The 11,013-nt window shown below is 45.2% G+C and overlaps 5 non-coding genes across 5 annotated transcripts; 2 read left to right on the forward strand and 3 right to left on the reverse strand.

Annotated features, from left to right (window-relative positions):
• Nucleotides 1-9,017: 9,017 nt before the first annotated feature.
• TRNAW-CCA (transfer RNA tryptophan (anticodon CCA)) lies at nucleotides 9,018-9,089 on the reverse strand. The gene has a single exon. It is a non-coding gene; the product is annotated as a tRNA-Trp (tRNA).
• A 431-nt stretch (nucleotides 9,090-9,520) lies between these two features.
• Nucleotides 9,521-9,593, forward strand: TRNAV-CAC (transfer RNA valine (anticodon CAC)). Its single transcript has one exon. It is a non-coding gene; the product is annotated as a tRNA-Val (tRNA).
• A 239-nt stretch (nucleotides 9,594-9,832) lies between these two features.
• TRNAT-UGU (transfer RNA threonine (anticodon UGU)) lies at nucleotides 9,833-9,905 on the reverse strand. The gene has a single exon. It is a non-coding gene; the product is annotated as a tRNA-Thr (tRNA).
• Nucleotides 9,906-10,007: 102 nt separating this feature from the next.
• TRNAS-UGA (transfer RNA serine (anticodon UGA)) lies at nucleotides 10,008-10,089 on the forward strand. Its single transcript has one exon. It is a non-coding gene; the product is annotated as a tRNA-Ser (tRNA).
• Nucleotides 10,090-10,368: 279 nt separating this feature from the next.
• Nucleotides 10,369-10,442, reverse strand: TRNAT-AGU (transfer RNA threonine (anticodon AGU)). The gene has a single exon. It is a non-coding gene; the product is annotated as a tRNA-Thr (tRNA).
• Nucleotides 10,443-11,013: the final 571 nt, after the last annotated feature.

Consider the following 11,013-nt stretch of genomic DNA (forward strand, 5'->3'; position numbering starts at 1 on the left):
AGGGTCTATGATGGCGGGAGTCTATGATGGCGTTCACATCTAAGCAACAGCTCTGGGAGGGTATTCTGTCCTCATGCAAAACAATTGAAGCAGAAACCATCCAAAACCTGACAAATTCAATGGACAAGAGAGTTCAGAAGCTCCTTTCCAACAAGGGGTCCTATGTGCAAATGTAACATCACCTAGAATAAAGTTTTGAGTTGAAAACTGTTTGATTTCAGTTTGTAATAACCTACTAATGCTTATAATTTCAAAAATGACCATTTTTTTGTTCTTTATTAAAATGAAAAGGTTGAAAACTCTGCTGTGCATAATAATTTGGAACATGCATTTTGAGTGCAGTTTGAGTGTTTTATTTTTTTAAAAATATACTGTTATCATAGGCAGTTTGTACAAAAACCTTTCAATTGTACTCTAATAGTTATTTGACTGGAAAATTACAATGACTGCAATTCATATAGGTAATTTGGGAAAATCTGAGAAAATATTATTTGCATAATAAGTTGGTACACAGTGTATAGGTGTTTTTCATAAACAAGCAGCAATGGATGTTGCTGAGTGAAAATTGCAAACTGTCTTTGTAGTGACCAGTATGCTGTAGTGACCAGTACATTATGCCCAGCTCATACTTCTGGAGACATGCACTCGTAAATTAGGAGGGTTTTCATCTCTACAGAAATGCCAAACATGTGGATGCTAACTGCGGTTTAGGCACACTGTGGGGCTCACAAGGGAGGTGGTCATTTGTATTTGGGAGCACAGAATTTGCTGAATTTCTTTTGGGGGGCAGGGGCCATTTCGCTGTTCCAGAGCCTTTGTGCTACCAGTAAGGTGGAAGCCTCCTATATTTCCGTTAACAGATGACAGACCTGAGTGGGGACCAGCTTTTTTTGTGGATTGAGTCGAAGCTTTTATTGTGATCCAAAATGTTATGTAAAATGTTCCCATTTATCTGGCGATCTATACTGAGCACTGATATCGAGGTTTCCATTTAAATCGCCAAGTGACGTAATTCAGATGAAGCCCCCTAGGGATCCATTCATTATATTGAGGCAGCAGAGTTACACCGTCTGGCCTCTGCTTAGCGGTGTCCTTTTTTTTTAGAGGTTCAAAAAACGACACATTTATGCACTCCTAAAAAAAGACGGACACCGTGGGATCACAGGCCAGACGGCGTCCATGGTTCCTCTATCTGCCTCATTACAGGGAATCTTCCGCCGGGGGTTCCATCTGAATCACGTATTTCAGAGATTTACACGGAAACCCCGTTGTAAGCGCTCAGCGCAGAGTGCAGGATAAATGTGAGCCGAGTCATACTGCAATCTTTGGGAGGCAGAATGACCAAATCAGCAGCAGGTGAAGAATTGGTTTTATTTATTTTTAAGCCGTTCCTCATGCGGTATAAGTGATTAGACGACTTTATTCTTCGGGCCGGTGCGATTACAGCGATAACAGATTTATTCCTGTAGAATGTAAGCCCGCGAGGGCAGGGTCCTCTTCCCCCTGTACCAGTCTATCATTGTTTATTTGTTACTGTAAGTGATATCTGTATTTTGTATGTAACACCTTCTTATGTACAGCACCATGGAATTAATGGTGTTATATAAATAAATAATTATAATATCGGGTTTTTATGTTTAGCAGCTGTTACACTAAAAAAGTTTTTTTTTTTGCAAACACTAGTTTTTGCATCGCCATATTTTGAGAGCTATAATTTTTCCATATTTCGGTCGCAGTCATATAAGGGTTTGTTTTTTGTGGGACAAGTTGATGCTTTTATTGGTACCATTTTCGGGCACGTGACATTTTCTGATCGCTGTCTATTCCGATTTTGGGAGGCAGAATAAACAAAAATCAACAATTCAGGAATTGATAAGGCAACTTTACTCTTCTGGTCAGTATGTTTACAGGAATACTACATTTATATTGTTTTTTTTTATGTTTTGATGCTTTTACACAATAAAAACTATTTTATAGAAAAAATATTTTTTTTTGCATTGCTTTATTCTGAGAGCTATAACTTTTTTATTTTTCAGCTGATGGAGCTGTATGGCGGCTTGTTTTTGCAGGACTAGATGACGTTTTCAGCGGTACCATTTTTATTTATATGCATCTTTTTAATTGCATTTTATTCCACTTATTGTTTGGCAGTATGATGATAAAGCACCGTTTTGGATTGGAGATCCGGAGAAGTACTCCGTTGGGGTCAGGTGTGCCACGAGTGTTGTCTAGTTCCCATTCGTCCTGCTTGACCAGCAGGTACTCCATCAAATTTTCCTGGCTTGCCTTCTGCTTATTGGACGTACCCTGATGTCTTCGACGAAAAGGAGGCTGAGACGCTACCACCTCATAGGCCGGCCGTACAACTGTCCTATCGACCTTCTTCCTGGCTTTTCTCCTCCACAAAGCCGTATCTACCCCCTGTCTCAGGCTGAGATTCGAGCAATGTCCGTGTATATTAAAGAGAATCTTGCCAGGGGATTTATCCAGAAGTCCTTGAGCAGGATTCTTCTTTGTTAAGAAAAGGTCGGCTCACTTCGACATTGTATCGCCTGCATGGTTTCCCTTCTCCCTCCATGCAGGCACGCTGGCACACACACTGCTCCAGCCCCGCGGTGTTGTCCCGTTGTGCTGGCATGTCCCCTGCTCATGCACGCCGCACTTTCTGGCAGCTCGCCTAGCGTGCACGTGGGACTGCTTCCTCATTCTTAAAGGGTTAGCGCGCTCATAGTAAAATTCGCCCAGTGAATAGCTGGGAAGCATTTAGCATAATGGGTTCACCTGCTGGATGTCTCTCAGCCTATTTCTGAGAGTCATCCTGTGTAAAAGACTCCCTCTCACTTAGGGAGTCGTTGAAGCAACGGCTTTCATTAGTATGTAGTCTCCCCTACTAATGAGTTGTTAGGTACTCTGGTCCTGGTGTGGCCAGTGTTCTGAGTCTGTACCCAAATCCCGGGGTCCAGTATGGCCAGGTCCTGAACCTGAATCCCTGGACCTGGTGTGGCCAGGCCTTAAACCTGAATCTCTGGTCTCGGTGTGACCAGGTCCTGAACCTGAATCCCTTGTCCTGGTGTGGCCAGTGCCCTGAACATTGTCCCCTGGTCCTGTTGTGACCAGTGCCCTGAACATTGTCCCCTGGCCCTGTTGTGGCTAGTTCCTCGAACATTGTCCCCTGGCCCATGTGTGGCCAGAGCCCCAAACATTGTCCCCTGGTCCCGGTGTGGCCAGCGCCACAAACATTGTCCCCTGGTCCTGGTGTGGCCAGCGCCCCAAACATTGTACCTTGGTCCTGGTGTGGCCAGTTCCCTGAACATTGTCCCCGATCCTGGTGTGGCCAATGCCCCGAACATTGTCTGAACGATTCCGTATCCGTGTATCCGGACAGCTACAACCTATCCCAGAAGTATCCGCCTGAGTCTCCGTGTCAGTCACCGTTCTGCAATAAACCTGAACCTACTAGTCTGAACGAAGCCCATAGTCTGTGTCAGCTAACCTGACTCCTGGAGTCAGCTGTTGCAGTACCGGCATTTACCTAGGAGTGATACCTGGCGGCTACCTGCATCCCAACCTGTCTCCACCATCTAGAGCTGCAGTGAACACTAGATAGCACCTTAGCTGCGCCCCCACCTAGGCAGACCCGGCCTTGTGACACAGTGGATCCACTAATCCACTAGCACCACCGGGTGGAGTAACACCCTGCCCCTCATTTCTGTGTTGTTTGATCGTCTTAAAGGTTCCTGAGTCATCACGAAACTTGAACTGCAGGGGGGCGTATAACCTGATCAGAATATGCCAGGGGGAGAATTGAAGACCACCTCTAACACCCGCGATGGCCATTATGAGTATCGTGTAATGCTCCTGCAGTTTTTCAAGAACTAGTGAACGATATCTTCCAGGACCTCCTCTACACGTGTGTTGTAGTTTACCTGGATGACATATTGATGTTGTCTCCTGATCTGCCCACACACAGGAGGGATGTTCACCAGAGATTAAGGAAGAACCGTCTGTACTCCGCCAAGTATGAGAAGTGCGTCTTCAAGCAAACCTCTCTCCCGTTTCTAGGGTATATCATCTCTGAGACCGGTCTAAGAATGGATCCCGAGAAGGTGTCCTGAAGTGGCCCCATCCTGACAGTCTAAAAGCTATCCAGCGGTTTCTCAGATTCACTAATTATTACCGCCAGTTCATTCCACATTTCTGCTCTCGGATTGCTCTTATTTCTGCTTTGACCTGCAAGGGGGCTAACCGTAAGGTATGGACACCGGAAGCAAAAAATGACTTTGTCTCTTTAAAACAGGCCTTCTCCTTCACTCTTGTGCTACATCAACCAGAAAATAATATGCAATTCTTTTTGGAGGTGGTTGCTTTTTCCTCTGGGTCCGGAGCTGTTCTTACCCAGCAGTCTCCTTTCGGCCATATGGTGACCTGTGGTTTCGTTTCCAAAAGCTTCTCAGCCTCTGAATGTAACTAATCAATAGTCAATCGAGAACTGTTGGCGATAAAACTGGCTCTGGAGGAGTTACAATTTTTGCTTGAAGGAGCGATGCATTCGGTGGTTATTTACACTGACTGTGACGAAACAGCTTCTTACCTTAATCAGCCAGACGTCTAGATTTCTTAAGCCAAGAGAAATACGATAGTGTGTTTGTGTTGACTTGAATGTATGTGATTTTCTTTGGCTGGTCAAGAAGGGCATACTGTACTATTATGTGTATAAACCTGAATGTTGACTTCTCTTGGTTTGGAAAACAATAATGTTTGTTAATATACTAATTACATTTTGTACTAAAGCCAGCAAGATGCTGATTTACAAGAGCCCCCCTGCTATACCAACTATGTAAATTGATTAAATGCTCAATCAATGAGACCTGAGCTCTGTGGAATAATACCCTCCCTAATACTTGACCTGTGGATGTGTGCTTGAAAGAACAATTGTAGCTATTTAGGGACATAGGAGTGGGAAATGAAAGAGAGAATCAAAGATCAGTCAGACTCTTCAGGAGATCAGCTTGGTAGCATGGCTTGATCCAGAGAGACACAGATTTGGATTCTCCATGATTCCGGCCTAAGGGTACACAGCCCTGACTGGAAGGATATGGATCTGTTCCATTGACCATCAGAGAACCCATGGATCCATTTGGGATGACCAAGTAGGGACGATGAGGTCACCTGGTCCCATGGATATGTTGTTTGGGGTTGCCAGGTGGGACCCTCTTGTCACCTGGAACCCATGGAGACATTCGGAGAAGCCAGATTGGGACAAGCCCATCATCTGGCCCCATGGTGACTCTCAGAGAGGCCAGGGTGGGACCCTCGGGTCTCCTGACCTTATACCTTGATGAACTGTCAGCTTCCTAAGCTTGCTGCTATCTCCTTTCTGTGGAGACCCGCCATAAGAATCTAGCCTATGTGCAGTTCGTACAGCGGCTAAATCCGCGTCAAGCCAGGTGGTCTCTGTTCTTCGCCCGTTTCAATTTTATTCTCCATTTTCAGTGGGCGGATAAGAACGACAAGGCAGTTGCTCTATCTAGGTCCTTTCTGTCTTTCGACCAAGAGGAAGAGCATCAACACATCATTGAGCCGTCCAAAATAGTTACTGTCGCTATGCTGGATTTGTCTCGGGTCCCATACAGAAAAACCTTCTTCACTGAACAGGAAGTGGGTTCCTCACTGGGGTCACTCGTCTAAATTGGCTGGTCATGCCGGACAGAAAAAAACGGCTGATGTTATTTACCGGCATTATTGGTGGTCGACCCTGCGCAAGGATATTGCGGATTTCGTCTCAGCCTGTCCCTCTTGTGCCCAGAACAAGACTCCGAAACAGCTTCCAACCGGACTGCTTCTTCCTTTGCCCATACCATCTGCTCCTTGGCAGCATATCGCGATAGACTTCATTTCCGACCTTCTAGTATCAGCCAGGTGTACCGTCATCTGTGTAGTTGTGGATTGCTTCTCTAATATGGCCCATTTCACTCCACTGTCCGGCCTCCCACCTGCCCCTGTGCTTGCCAAGAAGTTCATCCAACATATTTTCCGCCTCCATGATTTACCTCTCCATATAGTCTCAGATAGAGGCATCCAGTTTACACCTCGCTTCCGTAGGGCTACCTGCAAACTACTAAATGTCACCTTGAATGTCTCTTCAGTCTACCATATGCAATCCAATGGAAGGTAGAGCAGGTCAACCCTATCCTGACCAACTTCCTGCAGCTATTCGTCAATGCTCACCACAATAATTGGGCCGAACTCCTGCCTTGGGCCAAATTCTCATACAACAACCATGCATGGGCGTACTCAGGATCAAAACTAGGGGGGGGCAAGCCATGGTCACAGATACCGGAAAGAAATATATATATAGTGCAATGCAAAGATTTCAATTCTTACATTACATGAGATATATCTATTGTAAATTCCACAATAGCTCCGAAACCGGCGAATCGCTCCACACAGTATACTGGCAACCATAAAATGCTCCATACAGGATACTGGTCCCCATATAACGCTCCATACAGGATACTGGCCCCCATATAACGCTTCATACAGAATACTGGCCCCCATATAACGCTCCATACAGAATACTGGCCCCCATATAACGCTCCATACAGGATACTGGCCCCCATACAACGCTCCATACAGAATACTGGCCCCCATATAACGCTCCATACAGGATACTGGCCCCTATATAATGCTCCATACAGAATACTGGCCCCCATAAAATGCTCCATACAGGATACTGGTTCCCATATAATGCTCCATACAGGATACTGGCCCCCATATAACGCTCCATACAGAATACTGGCCCCCATATAATGCTCCATACAGAATACTGGCTCCCATATAACGCTCCATACAGGATACTGGTCCCCATATAATGCTCCATACAGAATACTGGCCCCCATATAATGCTCCATACAGATTACTGGCCCCCATATAACGCTCCATACAGGATACTGGCCCCCATATAATGCTCCATACAGAATACTGGCCCCCATAAAATGCTCCATACAGGATACTGGCCCCCATATAACGCTCCATGCAGGCTGTTCCCCACACATAATGCCTCATGCAGGCGGTTGCCGCCCACAAAATGCCCCACGCAGGCTATTCCCCCCACATAATGCCCCACGCAGGCTGTTCCATCCACATAATGCCCCATGCAGGCTGTTCCCTACATATAATGCCCCATGTAGGATGTCACCCCCCCTTATAATGCCCCATGCAGGATGACACCCCCCCTTCCTTATAATGTCCCATGCAGGATGTCACCCCCCCTCCCTTATAATGCCCCATGCAGGATGACACCCCCCCTCCCTTATAATGCCCCATGCAGGATGTCACCCCCCTCCCTTATAATGCCCCATGCAGGATGTCACCCCCCCCTCCCTTATAATGCCCCATGCAGGATGTCACCCCCCCTCCCTTATAATGCCCCATGCAGGATGTCACCCACCCTCCCTTATAATGCCCCATGCAGGATGTCCCCCCCCTCCCTTATAATGCCCCATGCAGGATGTCACCCCCCTTATAATGCCCCATGCAGGATGTCACACCCCCCCTCCCTTATAATGCCCCATGCAGGATATCACCCCCCTCCCTTATAATGCCCCATGCAGGATGTTACTCCCCCGCCTTATAATGCCCCATGCAGGATGTCACCTCCCCCTTATAATGCCCCATGCAGGATGTCACACACCCCTACCCCTTATAATGCCCCATGTAGGATGTCACACACCCCCACCTCACCCCCCTCCCTTATACTGCAACATGCCTCCATATAATAAAAAAAAAATCAAATACTCACCTCATGTCTCACCTGCTGCTGCTGCTCCGGACTCCAACGTCGCCGGCCTCATCCCGCTCTGCGCTGTGACTGCTCAGGAGAGAGCGCGGTGTACAGACGTCACCGCGCCCTCTGACCTGAGACGTCACAGTGCAGCAGCCGCGGAGGATGCAGGAGCTGCTGCGGAGGCACAGGGAGAGGTAAGTATTGTCCCGGGTGCCGGGGCCCTGAGCAAGCGGGGGGGGGGGGAGTGGGCGCTAACACCGCTCTCCTCCGCTCACGGGTCCCATAGCGCGCCGGGTGCTGACGCCGGCCCTGATGTGCGGCGTGCGGCCCTGCTTCTGGGGGGGGGGCAGCTGCCCCCCCCTGCCCCACGGTGGGTACACCCATGCAACCATGTGAGTGAATCCGCTGCTAAATCCCCGTTTTTTGTGGTCTTCGGTCAACATCCCATTATTCCATTCCCTGTGTCTACTACCACAGACATTCCTGCTGCTGAATCTCTCATCAAGGGCTTTTCTAAGATCTGGAAAGACACCAAAACCACTTTGTTGAAGTCCTCTAAACGGATGCGTGCGCTGGGAGGACTCAACAGTCTGCAGTCACAGACTTTTCATTTTAGCTCACACAACCCCTTTAAGACCGGACAACTCCTTTAATAGGAGACCAAGATTTTCACTATATACTCCTATACCGTGGTATTGCAGCATTTACAATATTTAGTATAAGTAATCAAAGGGTGAAAGTCCCGAGGGACTATAAGAAAGAATTTAAGAAGACAATAAAAATTCAAATCTTCCCACTTTTACCCTATTAATAGTAAAGGAATGAAAAAATGTAAAAAATATATTTGTTATCGTCGCATCCGTAAAAAGCATGGTCTCTCAAAATTTAAAATTTATTTAAAATTGCGTTTCGTTTTTTCGGTCACCACTCCTCCCTAAAAATATTCAATAAAAAACAATCAAAATATCGCATCTACCCCAAATTGGAATCACTATCAAAAAAAAAAAAATAAAAAAAAAAAAAAGCACAACATAACTCAATTAATGGAAAAATATAACTGCTCTCATGAACTATTAAAAATGCTGAAAAATTGAACCTTCAATTCACAGTAAAGAAAGCTGTATAATCAGCGCACAGTTCTTTAGCTTGGAGGAATGTTTATATGAATAAGTAAATATTTATTTTTACATTTAAACAAATCAAGCTACAAAATAAAAATAAAAAACATAAATGACCCCGACGTGATTTGAACACGCAACCTTCTGATCTGGAGTCAGACGCGCTACCGTTGCGCCACGAGGTCAGCTGTATGCAGGTGGGTTCTCACACACTATAGATGGTACAGGCTGTGCTGCACGTCTGGCTCTGATCATACACTGTAGATGGCAGAGGCTGTGCTGCACATCCTGCTCTGTTCTCTGGTAGGAACAGAAACAGCGGTTTATATGCTGTAATAAAGGCTTCCAGTATAGGAATATCTACAGATCTCCGCTCCCCCAATGTCAGGTCACAGGCAGGTACAGCTATATAATGTAATATGATGTGGGTAGAGCCTCAGATACCTGCTATATCTGTATCAATGATCTCTTCTCAGACTGAACCAACACAATAAAGTCTGCTCCTCCTGTAAATCCCTGTGCATTTAGACTAAACCCTCTGTAGCTCAACAGAAGCCATTGTATCAGCTCTTCACACACTGCTGTGTAGCCATGTGTCAGCCTTCTGTCTTCAGGAGTTTCCGTAGTGTAGTGGTTATCACGTTCGCCTCACACGCGAAAGGTCCCCGGTTCGAAACCGGGCGGAAACATTTTTATTTTTTCCATCTATTTTTTTTTTCCTGAAATTTTCGTAAAATATTCATACATATTAAAATCCCTAATTTAATGTGTTTTATAAGTCCAATTGGATATTTCAAGCACGATCCAATTTCTGGAATGTGATTGATGCAGCCATATAAAATGAAGATTGCGTGTGCCCTACACTGTCAATAAAAAAACAAAATACAAGCAAAATAATAAAAAAATATTAAAAATAGAAACTGCACTGAGGCCCCAGCGAGATTTGAACTCGCGACCCCTGGTTTACAAGACCAGTGCTCTAACCCCTGAGCTATGGAGCCTTCGTGTCAGATCCAGCAGAATGAAGGATCCTTGTGGTGCATCAGTCTGCAGCGTCACCAGCTCTCCCATTATACTGTGCAGGGAGCAGCTCTTTGCACTGTGTAGTCGTGGCCGAGTGGTTAAGGCGATGGACTTGAAATCCATTGGGGTTTCCCCGCGCAGGTTCGAATCCTGCTGACTACGGGTTACTTTTTTTCTTTTCCTTAATGTAACTAATATTATTTTGATTACAATGTAAATCTGATTATTTATAAATACCCATTGTTACATGAATAATGATGCCTTTTATTCTTACTTTATACATTAATATATTTTCAGCATGTATTTATTCTAATGATAATAAAAGGTTCATACAGCTGCTTAAAAGCTGTTTTATTGCTCAAAGCATTTAATTATTATTTTGTTATTATCTATTATATTTCTAAGAAATTGTACTTTAATTTTTGTCAATAGGATAAAATTAGGCACTGCTGAGATTCGAACTCAGGATCTCCTGTTTACTAGACAGGCGCTTTAACCAACTAAGCCACAGCGCCACCTGAATGCCAAGAGCACTCATTTGTCATGTAGCACTGGTTGTGTAAACAGCACGTGACTATTCATGGACTCAATAGGGCTAAACTGATGAGATGTTACAACGTTTTACTCTGGTGTCATTTTTTTTCACTGAAGTAATAAAATAGTAACCACATGACTTTCTATTGTTGAAGGATATGTTGCTCCTCTGCAGAACAAGAATAGGTCATCCACACATCTGAACCACATCTTAAAGGGGTTGTCCGATACTTTTTTTAAGTTGCCCAATGTATTCAGCATGTGGGCATAAGTATATTTGTAAATACCTTGTGTTGCAGATAATGCCTGTAAGCGGCGCTATCACTGGCCGCTCACAGGCATCACGTGACCCCCAGCTTTTTGAGCGCAAATATGTCTGGAATCGAGAGCGGATGCCAAATCTCATTTGGAGAGCCCTTGTTGTGCCTAAACAGTGGAATCCCCCTACAAGTTAACCCATTTTGGAAACTAGACCCCCCAAGGATTTTATTAAGGGGTATAGCGAGCATATTGAACAAACAGGTACTACACAGAATTTGATATTATGTCGTC

This window comes from Phyllobates terribilis, unplaced genomic scaffold (genome assembly GCF_046119375.1).
Source record: "Phyllobates terribilis strain yellow unplaced genomic scaffold, ASM4611937v1 Scaffold_13__5_contigs__length_258822181, whole genome shotgun sequence".
In the NCBI taxonomy this organism is placed as follows: domain Eukaryota; kingdom Metazoa; phylum Chordata; class Amphibia; order Anura; family Dendrobatidae; genus Phyllobates; species Phyllobates terribilis.